The 12,036-nt window shown below is 54.2% G+C and overlaps 1 non-coding gene across 1 annotated transcript; it reads right to left on the bottom strand.

The window, feature by feature from the left end:
* Positions 1-740: 740 nt before the first annotated feature.
* TRNAQ-CUG (transfer RNA glutamine (anticodon CUG)) lies at positions 741-812 on the bottom strand. The gene has a single exon. It is a non-coding gene; the product is annotated as a tRNA-Gln (tRNA).
* Between the last annotated feature and the right edge of the window lie 11,224 nt (positions 813-12,036).

The raw sequence follows: 12,036 nt of genomic DNA, 5'->3' as shown, positions 1-12,036 counted from the left end.
TGTGAGTCACCCAGCAGGAGGGGAAAGATTCACTCTTACACAGCTTGAGACAGGGAAGTTGAGCTCTGGGGCTTTACCACAAGCATGGGTGGCAAGTTTGTAGAAATTTTGGTGGTGTCCAGAACCCGCCCCCAACTTCACCCCCCAAACTCCACCCCCACCTGCCTAAGGCTCTGGGAGAGGGCTTGGGGGGGAGGTCTGGGGTGCAGATCCTGGGCTGGGGATTAGGGTGCAGGGTGCAGGCTTTGGGATAGAGTTTGGGTGCTGGGTGCAGGCTCCAGGCTGGGGTTGAAGGAAGGGGTGAGAGGTGCAGACTCTGGGAGGGAGTGAAGAGCTGAGGGGCTGAGGATGAGGGATTCATGATGCAGGAGGGGGTTCAGGACTGGGACAGAGGATCAGGGTGCAGAGAGATGGGGCTAAGGATGAGGGAGCTCAGGGCAGCCTGCCTTGCCATTACTGGACGGTGGGCGCTAGGACCCTGCGGCAGCAAACAGCACTTCTGCCCAATATCCCTCTACTCCAGCAGCAGGAGCAGGCAGGGAACAGGCGCATGCTGCTTTTTGTCAGGCAGGGACACAGCGCAGGACATGCAGGGGGAGGGGTGGCAGGCAGGGGCCAGGGCCAGGGGAAGAGACCCAGCTCCAAATATTGCTGGAGCAGGCCCCCCAGCCCTGAATATTCCTGGAGCCCGAGCACCACAAATGTATATAACCTGCCGCCTATAACCACAAGCCAACACAAGGTCCCACTGAGATTTGAACTCAGATTACAGGATTCAGAGTCCTGAGTGCTGCCCATTACACCATGGGACCAGCCTGTGCTGCCTTCTCTGCACATCGGTGACCCTCATGGGACTGGCTTGTGTAAGGGGGCTCTTGGCCCTTTACTAAAACTTAGTGTGTGTGTGGGGGGCGGGGGTTGGTTGGCTAGTTCCCAGCACCAATAGAAGGGGGAAGGATCAATGGGAAATCAGGACCCTTAGACTGACAGTCCACAGGGACAATGGGGAGAGGCCAAAGCTCCAAGTTAGCTGCACTGACAGGCCAGGCAGTGTAATAAGGGAGTCACCAGGGCAGGGGGTCCCATCCTCCATGTGACCTGGAACTGCCTGGGCGAGAGTGGGACAGAGCTAAGGAGAGAGCAGGAGCCCGAGAAGAGCCGGGGAGCAGAGCTGTGCAGGTGTAGTGCCAGAAACTGCTGCATGTAGGAATTTGCAACCTGTAGCAGTTACTGATACCTGAGGTTGTTCTTATTTGCTGACTTGTCCTAATTGGCTAAAACTTGACAGTGGTTTCTCTAGCAAAGGCCAGTCCCTGGCCCCTTGGTCCAGACATCCTCCTTCATATCAGGCTAGGGTGACCAGATGTCAAAGATGAAATATCAGGACGCGGGGGGCAGAGCAAAGAAAAAAAGCCCAAGGGCCCCCCCACCACCAAGCAGCAGTGGCACAGCTCCATCTCCAACCAACTCTCTGCTCCAACCCCCGCTACACCCCCAGCTCCCCCATCCCCTCACTCCTGGGCCCAGCCTGGGCTCCTAGCTCTGCAGCCGAGCCATGATCCAGGCCCCTCCTGCAGCTCCCGGGCAAGGGATGAACCAGGCAGCTCCTGGCAGGATCGTGTCTGACCCACTTGTGTCTCCGCCCCCCGCCCACCTGGGCCCTGCCTGCTCCACACTGCCTCCAGCCCCACTGCGCTGCCCCACAGGCTGCAGGGCTGGAGCAGCTTCTTCGCTGCGCTCCTGGACATAGCCATGGCCCATGTGCAAACCTGGGCGGGAGGAAGAATGCCGCGTGCTTGGGGAAGAGGCAGGGCCAGGGCGAGGATTTGGGGAGGGATCCAATGGGGCAGTGAGGGGATGGGGCTGGGGGCAGGACCAGGGCCGGGATTTGGGGAGGGATTGAATGGGGGAATGAGGGGGCGGAGTTGGGGGGGGGCAAGTACCCCTCCAGACTATGCCTGTGTGCTGGAGAAGAGGACAAAGTTATTTGTTTCTCCAGGGTCCCGACCAAACATCGGTCTGGACGCAGGACAAACAAGCAAATATCAGGACAGTCCCGAAAAAATCAGGATGTCTGGTCACCCTACATCAGGCTTCAAGATGAGAATCATTTCCCATTCCTGCTCTGTGGGAGGGGAGACTTTTAAACGCGCTCTCTGTGCGACTGCACATGGCTAAGCAAAGAGAACAAACCCCAAATCCCCCCTGTGCTTTGGGAGCCAGGTTTGCGGTGGGAATTCTCTAGTTCAGATGACTTCACACCTGGTCATTGTGATTCTTTACCACTTTCTCTGGCATTGGGGCATTTTTTTCACTCACAGCTGTAATGGCTCAATGGTTAAGGTGTTGGAGTTAAAATCCAATAGAATTTCCCTATGCAGGTTTGAATCCTGCTCACAGCGAGGCCTGTGTTTTAGCCAGTCTCTCACCTGGGCAACACCTCTGTACAACCCCCTGAGACACTCTCAATTCTCTCCCCTGCCCCCCCAAGTAAATCCTGTTCTGCTCCTTTCATAGAGATCCCTGGGGCACCACCTCACACTGTGTCCCTGACAGGTTAGGCAAACTCTCAGCACCTGAAGTCTCTGCCACTCACCTGGTGCCCCATAGATCAGCCATGGCCCTGGTTCTGCTCCTCTCTCTAGAGTGCGAAGGAAGCCAAGTCAGCGACTCCATGGGAGCTATGGGGCTGCAGAACCAACAGAGAAAAAATAGGTGCTTAGCGCCCACTGACAGCCACCTCCCCCCTAAACACACACACTACAGGCCTTGCTGACAAGCTCCTCCTCTTCCCTTTCAGTGCCTTCCACTTGTCAGTGATCAGCTGTTCAGTGGGGTGCAGAAGGCACTGGGTGGAGAGGGGAAGGAGCAGGGACAGAAAGAGGTGGGGGTGGGAGAGGAATGGGGCAGGAAGGGAAGAGATGGGACGGGATGGGGTGGGGACTTGGGGGAAGGGGTGGAGTAGGGGCAGGGCCTGAGGAGGAAAGGGCGGGATTTGTCCCAGACCCCTCTAAGGCCCGCCCTGAAGGGAAGCACTGACTATTACAGTGACAATAAAACTGACCAGCATTGCGGGGGAGGCTGAGGGAGATCCGCACTCCTCAGGTCTCTTCTTTCCCCCGAGGTAAGCCAGACACTGCTCTCTCCTGGCTCTCACTCTAACAGCAGGACGCCAAGGAAACATTTCCCCACAGGAAGTTCATTGAGTGCCCCTGTGGTGCTGGGGGAGCTGGCGCTTCTGCTGGCTCTGGGGCTGGCAGGGAGGTTGATGTCTGTACAGACTCTCAGCTGCCAGGCTGGAGGGGGCACTTGGAACCTTACCAGACTGGCTCAGTGAAGATGGGGGTTTGACAGACCAATACAGATGCTCTCCAGAGCACGGAGCAGCATCCACCTATGCAGCCAGGCAGGACCGGCGCTAGGGGTTTGAGCGCCTTAGGCGTATGGCAATTTCACCGCCCTGGGCGCTGGTCCCGCGGCTCCGGTGGAGCTGCCGCAGTGGTGCCTGCGGGAGGTCCTCTGGAGACACGCAAGCAGCCGACCATCCGCGGGCACCACTGCGGCAGCTCCACCGAGCCACCTGCCGCCCCCTCCGGCAAAACGGCGCCCACCATTTATTCTGGCGCCCTAGGCGATTGCCTAGGCTGCCTAAATGGTAGCGCCGGCCCTGCAGCCAGGCAATGAGCATTTCCCACAGCCTGGAGCCAAGGGGGAGGCGGCAGCTGCTGTTCCAGCTCCTGGGGGACAGGCCCTGTCAGCCAACAGACACTTCTTACTCACCACAGCTAACGGTGCCGGGTTCCTCCGGTGGGGGTGTGGAGCAGCCGTTTCTTTTCCTGTCCTTTTCGTCTGCAACTGCTGACAAAAACATCCCAGACAGAGAAGCAACAGGTCAAAACACTGTCATGCAGGTGCCAAAGTAGCTCAGTTGGGAGAGCGTTAGACTGAAGCTCTAAAGGTCCCTGAGTTCCTGAGTTTGGGCTCTGCAGTAGGAAAACATAGAACAGGCTTCTGCCCCTAGTTGGCCCACCTCACCTTTAATAATGAGAACTGTCTTTCCCAACATGGTAGGAAGAAAGTGAGGCAGGGCAGCCCTCAGGAATGGTGCCAGAGGGCTGCTGGGCAGTGACAGGCAGGATTGGGGATGGAAGTTCCTCTGCACAGCTGAGCAAGGGGAGTACCAGGGAAGGGGCATCTGTAAAAGTGACCCCACACACCTGTCCTCCTCTGGGCACCTAGAGCAGAGGCAGCTGGTGCTGACAGCTCCAAGGGACGGCTTAAAAGCCACAGAGCAACTGAGGTCAGGGCTAGAGGAGGGCAGGACCATGCCTATGTGTGGCCTTCAGACAGGCACAAAAACACCCATCCAGGCTGCTCCCTGCCATGCCAAACACCCACTGAAGGTCACCAGCACATGAGGCAGCTGCTGATGCTCTGTGGATAACATCACAAGTTGGTAGGAAAGCAAGGCCAGCCCCCATGGTGGGGCCTCTGACTGGTCCCACTCAAGCTGCTCACTTTTGCAGTGGGGCAGGAGATTTTACCCCAAGAGACTTTTCCCGAACTGGCGAGAAGCAGAGAAACACCCAGGCTCCGAAGACGCTATGTAGCATGTACCCTCCAGCACAGGGACAGGCGCACACACTAGCCTGGGCAGCCGCCCATTTTCTTTGGCAAATCAGGAAGGGCAAAGGTTAGAGTGGAAGTACCTGGGTCTCATGTCCCAGCCTTTGTGATGCCCACCCCCGAACTCCTTCCTGGGCTCTAGCTGAAGCCAGAGCATTGGCCTGAGCAGCCAAGAAGAGGTTCCAGCCCTCAAGGGAGCAGAACATTCAGCACAATGGTAAAACTGCGGAAACACAACCACCAAGGGACTCAAGCCCTCAATCTTGTAACTCATATTCAGACACCTTATCCATTAGACCACATAGTAACACAAAAGAAAGCCCCTCCAAGCATTTCTTTGGAAAAGTCGGACATTGTGTTTCTCAGGTCATCTACTGAGGGGGGCCAAGACTCTGTGGGAACAAGAAGTCGAGTTCCCAGCAAGGCGGGAGACTTAATTCTATGGAGCCAGGTGCAGGGCTTTGGCAGGGAGGCTCAGGCATGGGGGATTGGGGTGCAGCGGATGGACCAGCTGTCTAGGTGTGGAGATTTAGTCACACTGAGGCACAGGAAGGAGGAGGAGGAGGAGGAATCCTGCTGACAGGCAGTGGATGTGCAGAAAAAGAGGAGGGGTTCCTGGGACTTTTTTTGCCTCTCTTTTGCCTACCTGCTCGCTCTTGTGGTGAAGGGGGAAAATGGTCTCAACTAGTTCAGTTGGTAGACCATCAGGCTCATAATCTGAAGATCCAGGATTCAATCCCTGTCTAGGCACTCAGCTTTTAAGTGGCCTTGTGTGCCAGGAGCCAAATGCTTCCTGGTGCTGTCTACCAGCCACATGCTGATTCCCAGAATCCATGGCCATTTCCTAGAAAGGCTCCTTTCCTCAGGAATCAGGAGAGAGGCCACATCCAGAGGAGCAGGCCTAGAACAAGCAGTCTCTGGTTGGCAGGAAGTGCTGTGGGGCCAGGTGCTGAGAAAGCTCAGAGGGAGACCAGCAGAGATGAAGGGAAAAGAGACAGAGAAGCAAAGAGTACAGAGGGCAAGTGTACAGGGGGTTCAGGTCCGGCTATTGTGGGGAACTTCCCTGGTTTATACATGACCCTGGTGCAATTGGCCAGAGAAAGGATCTCAGTCCCCACCCCCTTACCCAGAGGTCTGCCTGACCCCAAGGATGCTCTTTCTACTCTCATGTGTGGCAAAGTCCTCGTAACCCCAACAAGGCTGGGCCCAGGACTCCTGGGGGGCTTGACCCCCAACCTTGTCGTGCTCACTTGAAAACGGCTACTGTGTCCCCACTCCGGGGTACTCTCTCCCCTCTGGGCACTTCCCTGACCCACTCATCATTGCATTGCATTGCTTCAAGCAAATAGAATTTATTACCCAGCAATTAATGCAAAACATGAGGAAAGATTAAAGGAAAACACCTCACCCTGTTCTGTGGTGCAGGGAGATCACAATCAGCGTCTCTGGAGTGTCAGCGCAGGTCACAGTCTCTCCCTCACGTCCCAGGCCTCCTTCCCAGGTCCTGGCTGCGCTGCAGGGACACCACGGGCCGGACACTTGCTCTGGCAGTGGCCACATGCTCTAGGTGACAGGACCCTTGTTCCCAGTGTCAGCCCCCATGTAGGGGATATGATCCCCCCACCCCCAAAGGTCTGGCCTGCAAGGCCTCTTGATTGGTGGCATCACATTGTGCTAGGCCTTCTTCCCAGGGTCCCTCTCACTCTCCCAAGCTGCTCACTGCACCCACCTCCAGCCCCAGTGCTGCTGTGGCTCTGCCTCCATCTCCCTGGGCTGCTCCTCTGGCCTCTCTGGCTCTGCTTGCTGCAGCTCTTCTCCCAGCACAGATCTGCTCCCTGGGCAGCTTCTGTGGCTCATGCTGCTCCGGCTCAGTTCCTAGCATGGATTTGCTCTGGTTCTCCCTGGCTAGCACAGCTCTTCTCCACGCCTCTTCTCGGGCTCCTGCTTTCTCCTTAGCTGGGTCCCACTCGGGCCCAGGTAGTTCCAGCTCACACAGATGATGGGATCCCCTGCCCTGGTGACTCCCTCATTACACTGCCTGGCCTGTCAGTCGGGCTAACTTTGGAGCTTTGGCCTCTCCCCATTGCTCCTGGGGACTGTCAGTCTTAGGGTCCTGATTTCCTACTGATCCTTTCCCCTTCTATTGGTACTGGGAAATAGCCAACCAAAAACCCACTGAGCTTTAGTAAGGGGCCAAAAATCCCTTACACGAGCCAGCCCCGTGAGGGCCACTGATGTGCAGAGACAGCAGCACAAGCTGGTGCCATGGTGTAATTGGCATCCCTCAGGACTCTGAATCCTGCAATCTGAGTTCAAATCTCAGTGGGATCTTGTGGCAAACCCCTAGAGCTCACAGTGCTCAACTTCCCTGTCTCTGGCTCTGCAAGAGCAAATCTTTCCCTTACTGCTGGGTGATTTGCCCTCTAGAGCCTGGTTGTGAGGGCCACAATGGGTTGGGGCTCTAGAACATACTACCCTGGTTGCTGATGCCTGCAGTCCTGTGGTTTGACCAGATGCTTGGGATTCTCATAGCTTCAACTGCTGCCCACAAGTTTGGCCATTTTGCTTGCAGCCACATGTTCCCTCTTGTCCACATGGCACTTGAAGGAAGGAGTGCCAGGGCCAGGCTTGATAGTCAGGGCTAGGCAGAATGGAGGAAGAGTCCCAAGCTGGAGCCCAACACAGCTTTCCTGCTCTGGGCACCTACAGCAATGGCGGCTGGTGCTGACAGCTCCAATGGAAGGCTTAAAAGCTACAGAGCAACTGAGGGAGGGGCAAGAGGAGGGGAGGACCATGCTTATGCGTGGCCAGCAGACAGCCACAAAGACACCCCTCCAGCCTGCTCCTTGGCATGCCAAACCCCCACTGAAGACATGCTTAATACATTCAGTGATCAGGAGGAAAACCTGTCAAAATGTGTGTGCGATGAGAACCTGCTTGGCTTGGAAGGGAGCGAGGAAAAAGAGCAAGTGAAAAAAATAACCAGCGAGAGAGCGAGAGTGAAAAGAACATGGAAGGCAGAGAAAGAAATAAAGGGAGAGAAAAAAATAGAAAAAGAAGGAAAGAAAGGAAGAGCATGAAAGATAGAGGGGGGAAAAGAAAGCAAGAACATACAAGCTAGAGAAGGAAAGGAATGAAAAAGAACAAAGAAACACAAGCGGTAGTTGAAGCTGGAATGGGACTGTCAGAGAAAGGACAGACTGACCCGTTAAGGTTGCACCCCAGATTCTCCATGTTGGGGGGCACAGGCCCCCTATTTCCATCCTGGCCCTGCTTGGGAGGACCATGCATAGGTGCCTATTGACTTCCTCATGCTCCGTGAAGGGGGGCAAGTCCCCCCATACCCTCAGGGCCGCTGAAAGCGGGTTCAGGCCCCGGTGAAAAATTTTTTCAGGCCCCCCCAGCAAGAGTGCAAAAGCTAAACAGGGCAATGAAGCCAGGGAAGCCAGGCCCTGGGCCCTCTTCTGGACCACTGGGCCCCAGTAATTTGTACTGGCTTTCCCCTTGCATGGCAATGGTGGTGCATTCACGCACTGCCACGCCTTTTAGTATCATGACTATTTATCTGTACAATAGCAGCACCTATAGCGAGCGGGGCAGACTCAACCCCGTTGTGCCAGGGGCTGCACAGATACAGAAAAAGTCCCTGCCCCAGCTGAGATCAGGGGCTCGTTGGGCCAGGCGCTGCCCAGACACAGCGAGAGAGAGGCCATGCCCCAGAGAGTTTACAGGCTCCATATCCAAAAAGTGGGAGGAGAAACAGAGGTCCAGGGTCACACAGCAGCACTGTAGAACCCAGGAGCCTTGGCTCCTCCTGCTCTAACCACTAGACCCCACTCTGCTCCCAGAGATGGGGCTAGAACTCAGGAATCCTGGCTCCCCAAAAGGGGGGGAGTGGGGTCTAGTGGTTAGAGGAAGGGAGGCTGGGAGCCAGGACTCCTGGGTTCCATTTGCAGTGCTGAGATCAGGCACCAGTGCTCCAAGCATGTGCTTGGGGCAACACTTTCCAAGGGGTGGCACTCCAGCCCCTGCCTTCCCTTTTTTTGGAGGGCGGGGGGCACACAAAAAGCCAGGAGCCAGCCCTGAACCAAGATGTTCCCTGTCAGCTGAGGCTTTCAGGCTGAGCTGGAACTTGACACTGCAATTCTGGCTTCAGTCGCAAGATGGCGCTCATGGCAGCCTGAGGTGCACAGGCTGGACTGCAGTTCAGGCTGCCCTGCCGCTGGAGAGCCGAAGCATCATCCCCCGCAGGGCAGCTCCAGGCACCAGCAAAGCAAGCACCTGCTTGGGGCAGCCCATTTGCAAGGGCAGCATGGGAGCTGAGAACCAATAGGGGGCTCTGGGAGCTGTAGTTTCTTCGTTAACTCCCTGCCTATAGAGAAAGGCCTGGAGCAGGGAAAGAACTACATTTCCCAGCATTCCTTTGGCCACTACCAACTGGAAAAGATAGAGGGGGACCTAATGCGGCAGTGCCGTGAGTGGAGAGTTGCACTGTGAATGGTAGGAAGACCATATTTTAACATTCAAAAAACAGGACACTCCAGGGGGAGGGAAGCCCCACCCTGCCACCATCCACTCCCTCTGACTGCCCCCCACAGAAACCCCAACCCATCCAATCCCTCTGCTCCCTGATCACCCCTTCCTGGGACCCTTGCCCCAGCTGCTCACCAGGACCCCACCCCCTAGCTAAGCTCCACTGGTCCTTGTCCCCTGATTGCCCCCTCCCGGGACCCCTGCCTCTAACTGCCCCTTGGAACCTCAGCCCCTATCTAAGCCTCCCTTCTCCTTGTCCCCAACAGCCCCCTCCTGAGACCCCCCTAACTTCCCCCCCAGGATCCCACCCCCTACCTGTCCCCTGACAAACCCCTGGGACTCCCATGCCAATCCAACCGCTGCCTGTCCCCTGACTGCCCCCCTGAACTCCTGACCCATCTACCCCCCTTCTTCCTGCCCCAACTGCCCCCTCAAACCTCCACCCCATCCAACCCCCGCTGCTCCCTGTCTCTTGATTGCCCCCCTGGAACCCCATACCACTTCTCCAACATCCCAGCTCCCTTACTGTGGAACTCAGACCAGCTTGTCTGGCTCCGTGCAGCTCCAGACACGCTGCTGCATACATGCTGCCGTTCTCCCCCACAGAGCCCACAGCCCCCCCCGGCGCACCACACACGCACACACGCTATCATAACCTTAGTCCCAGATTTGGACCTTAGCGTCCAAAATATGGGGGTTAGCATGAAAACCTCCAAGCTTAGTTACCAGCTTGGACCTGGTACCTGCTGCCACCACCCAAAAAATTAGAGTGTTTTGGGGCACTCTGGTCCCCCTGAAAAACCTTCCCTGGGGACCCCAAGACCCAAATCCCTTGAGTCTCACAACAAAGGGAAATAATCCTTTTTCCCTTCCCCCCTCCAGGTGCTCCTGGAGAGATACACAGACACAAGCTCTGTGAAACTACACAGAGAGACTCCCCCTCTCTGTTCCCAATCCTGGAAACAAAAAGTACTTTCCTATTCCCCCAGAGGGAATGCAAAATCAGACTAGCAATCCAACACACAGATCTCCCCTTGATTTCTTCCTCCCACCAATTCCCTGGTGAGTACAGACTCAATTTCCCTGAAGTAAAGAAAAACTCCAACAGGTCTTAAAAGAAAGCTTTATATAAAAAGAAAGAAAAATACATACAAATGTGCTCTCTGTATTAAGATGATACAACACAGGGTCAATTGCTTAAAAGAATATTGAATGAACAGCCTTATTCAAAAAGAATACAAATCAAAGCACTCCAGCACTTATATTCATGCAAATACCAAAGAAAAGAAACCATAGAACTTACTATCTGATCTCTTTGTCCTTACACTTAGAAACAGAAGACTAGAAAGTAGAAAGTACTTCTCCAAAGCTCAGAGAAAGCAGGCAGACAGAAAACAAAGACTCAGACCCTAAATTCCCTCCACCCAAAGTTGAAAAAATCCGGTTTCCTGATTGGTCCTCTGGTCAGGTGCTTCAGGTGGAAGAGACATTAACCCTTAGCTATCTGTTTATGACAGAAGCTCTAGTTGCTTTTTTACCCAGTGTGATTTTTGCCCAGAGAGACTCTGTCTTATCCATCCCATCGCTTCTTATTTCGCTACAGTTAATTTCATCATTGATGTACAAGGCTACTCCACCACCTTTGCCTTTCTTCCTGTCTTTTCTAAACAGCACATAGCCTTCAATACCCGTGCTCCAGTCATGAGTACTATTCCACCAGGTTTCGGTTATCCCTATAATATCCGGTTTCACTTCCTGCACCAGTAACTCCAGTTCCTCCATCTTGTTACCTAGGCTCCTCGCATTAGTGTACAGACCTTTTAATTTTTGGCGTTTGGCATCAGTGACATTCTTTCCCCCGTCGTGCAGAGACCTTCTACCACCAGCATCACCCGTTACTCTGGTTTCTACTCCACTATTCCTCCTTGGATCAAGACTTGGGACCGCAAGGGTATCCCCTCTCACTTTGTTTACTTCCCTCTCCAGGTCATATTCCGGCGTGGAGATCTCCCGAACATCTCCCAACCATCTCCCCCAACTTCCTATTTTAAAGCTCTCTTGATGAGGTCGGCGAGCCTCCATCCTAGAATTCTATTTCCCTCCTTGCTTAGATGAAGTCCATCCTGAGCGAACAGTCGTCTATCCGTAAACGCTTCCCAGTGACCGTACATCCCAAAGCCCTCCTTATAACACCACTCCCTGAGCCATCTGTTGATCGCCATAATCTTGTCATTCCTTCGTCGCTCCGCTCTAGGAACCGGCAGAATCCCACTGAAGATCACCTGAGCCTCGATTTCTTTGAGCGTCTTCCCCAGTCTGGCATAGTCCTCCTTGATACAGTCCAGCGAGTAACTAGCCGTATCATTCGTTCCCACATGAAGGATAATCAACGGATTCTTTCCCGCTCCTGCTAAGATTGTATTCAGCCTCAGGTCCATATCCTGTATCTTATCCCCTGGCAGACAGCACACCCTTCTCTTCTCTTACACCCTGGAATCTCCTGCGGCGTCTCTTTCAGAGATTCCAGTCCAGGTCTACTGCCTGTGGCTTCTTTGGTGTTACCAAGCCACACCGGCTCTGGGGTCACAAAGGCATTCTGTTGGATTTTACTGGACAGTTAAGCTTTGCAAATGTAATCTTAGTTCTGTAACTTGTATTGCCTTTGGTTTGCCTTTTTTATATTGTTTTTTTACAGCCAGCTGGGGCCAAAAGCAGTTTTTCTTTGTACATAGCATAATCTGCATTGATTTTTGACCTTTTTCCAGAAGAATGCCTGTAAATAATCCACATATATATATACAGCTATGTAAAAACAATGCAGTGTAAAGAAATATTAAGGAAAAGAAAATATGTATGTATCTATTTGTCTGTGAAAAT

Source organism: Gopherus flavomarginatus, chromosome 7, assembly GCF_025201925.1.
Source record: "Gopherus flavomarginatus isolate rGopFla2 chromosome 7, rGopFla2.mat.asm, whole genome shotgun sequence".
NCBI classification, from domain to species: domain Eukaryota; kingdom Metazoa; phylum Chordata; order Testudines; family Testudinidae; genus Gopherus; species Gopherus flavomarginatus.
Note: the sequence above shows the minus strand (reverse complement) of the source record. Positions and strands in the feature narration are given on the sequence as shown.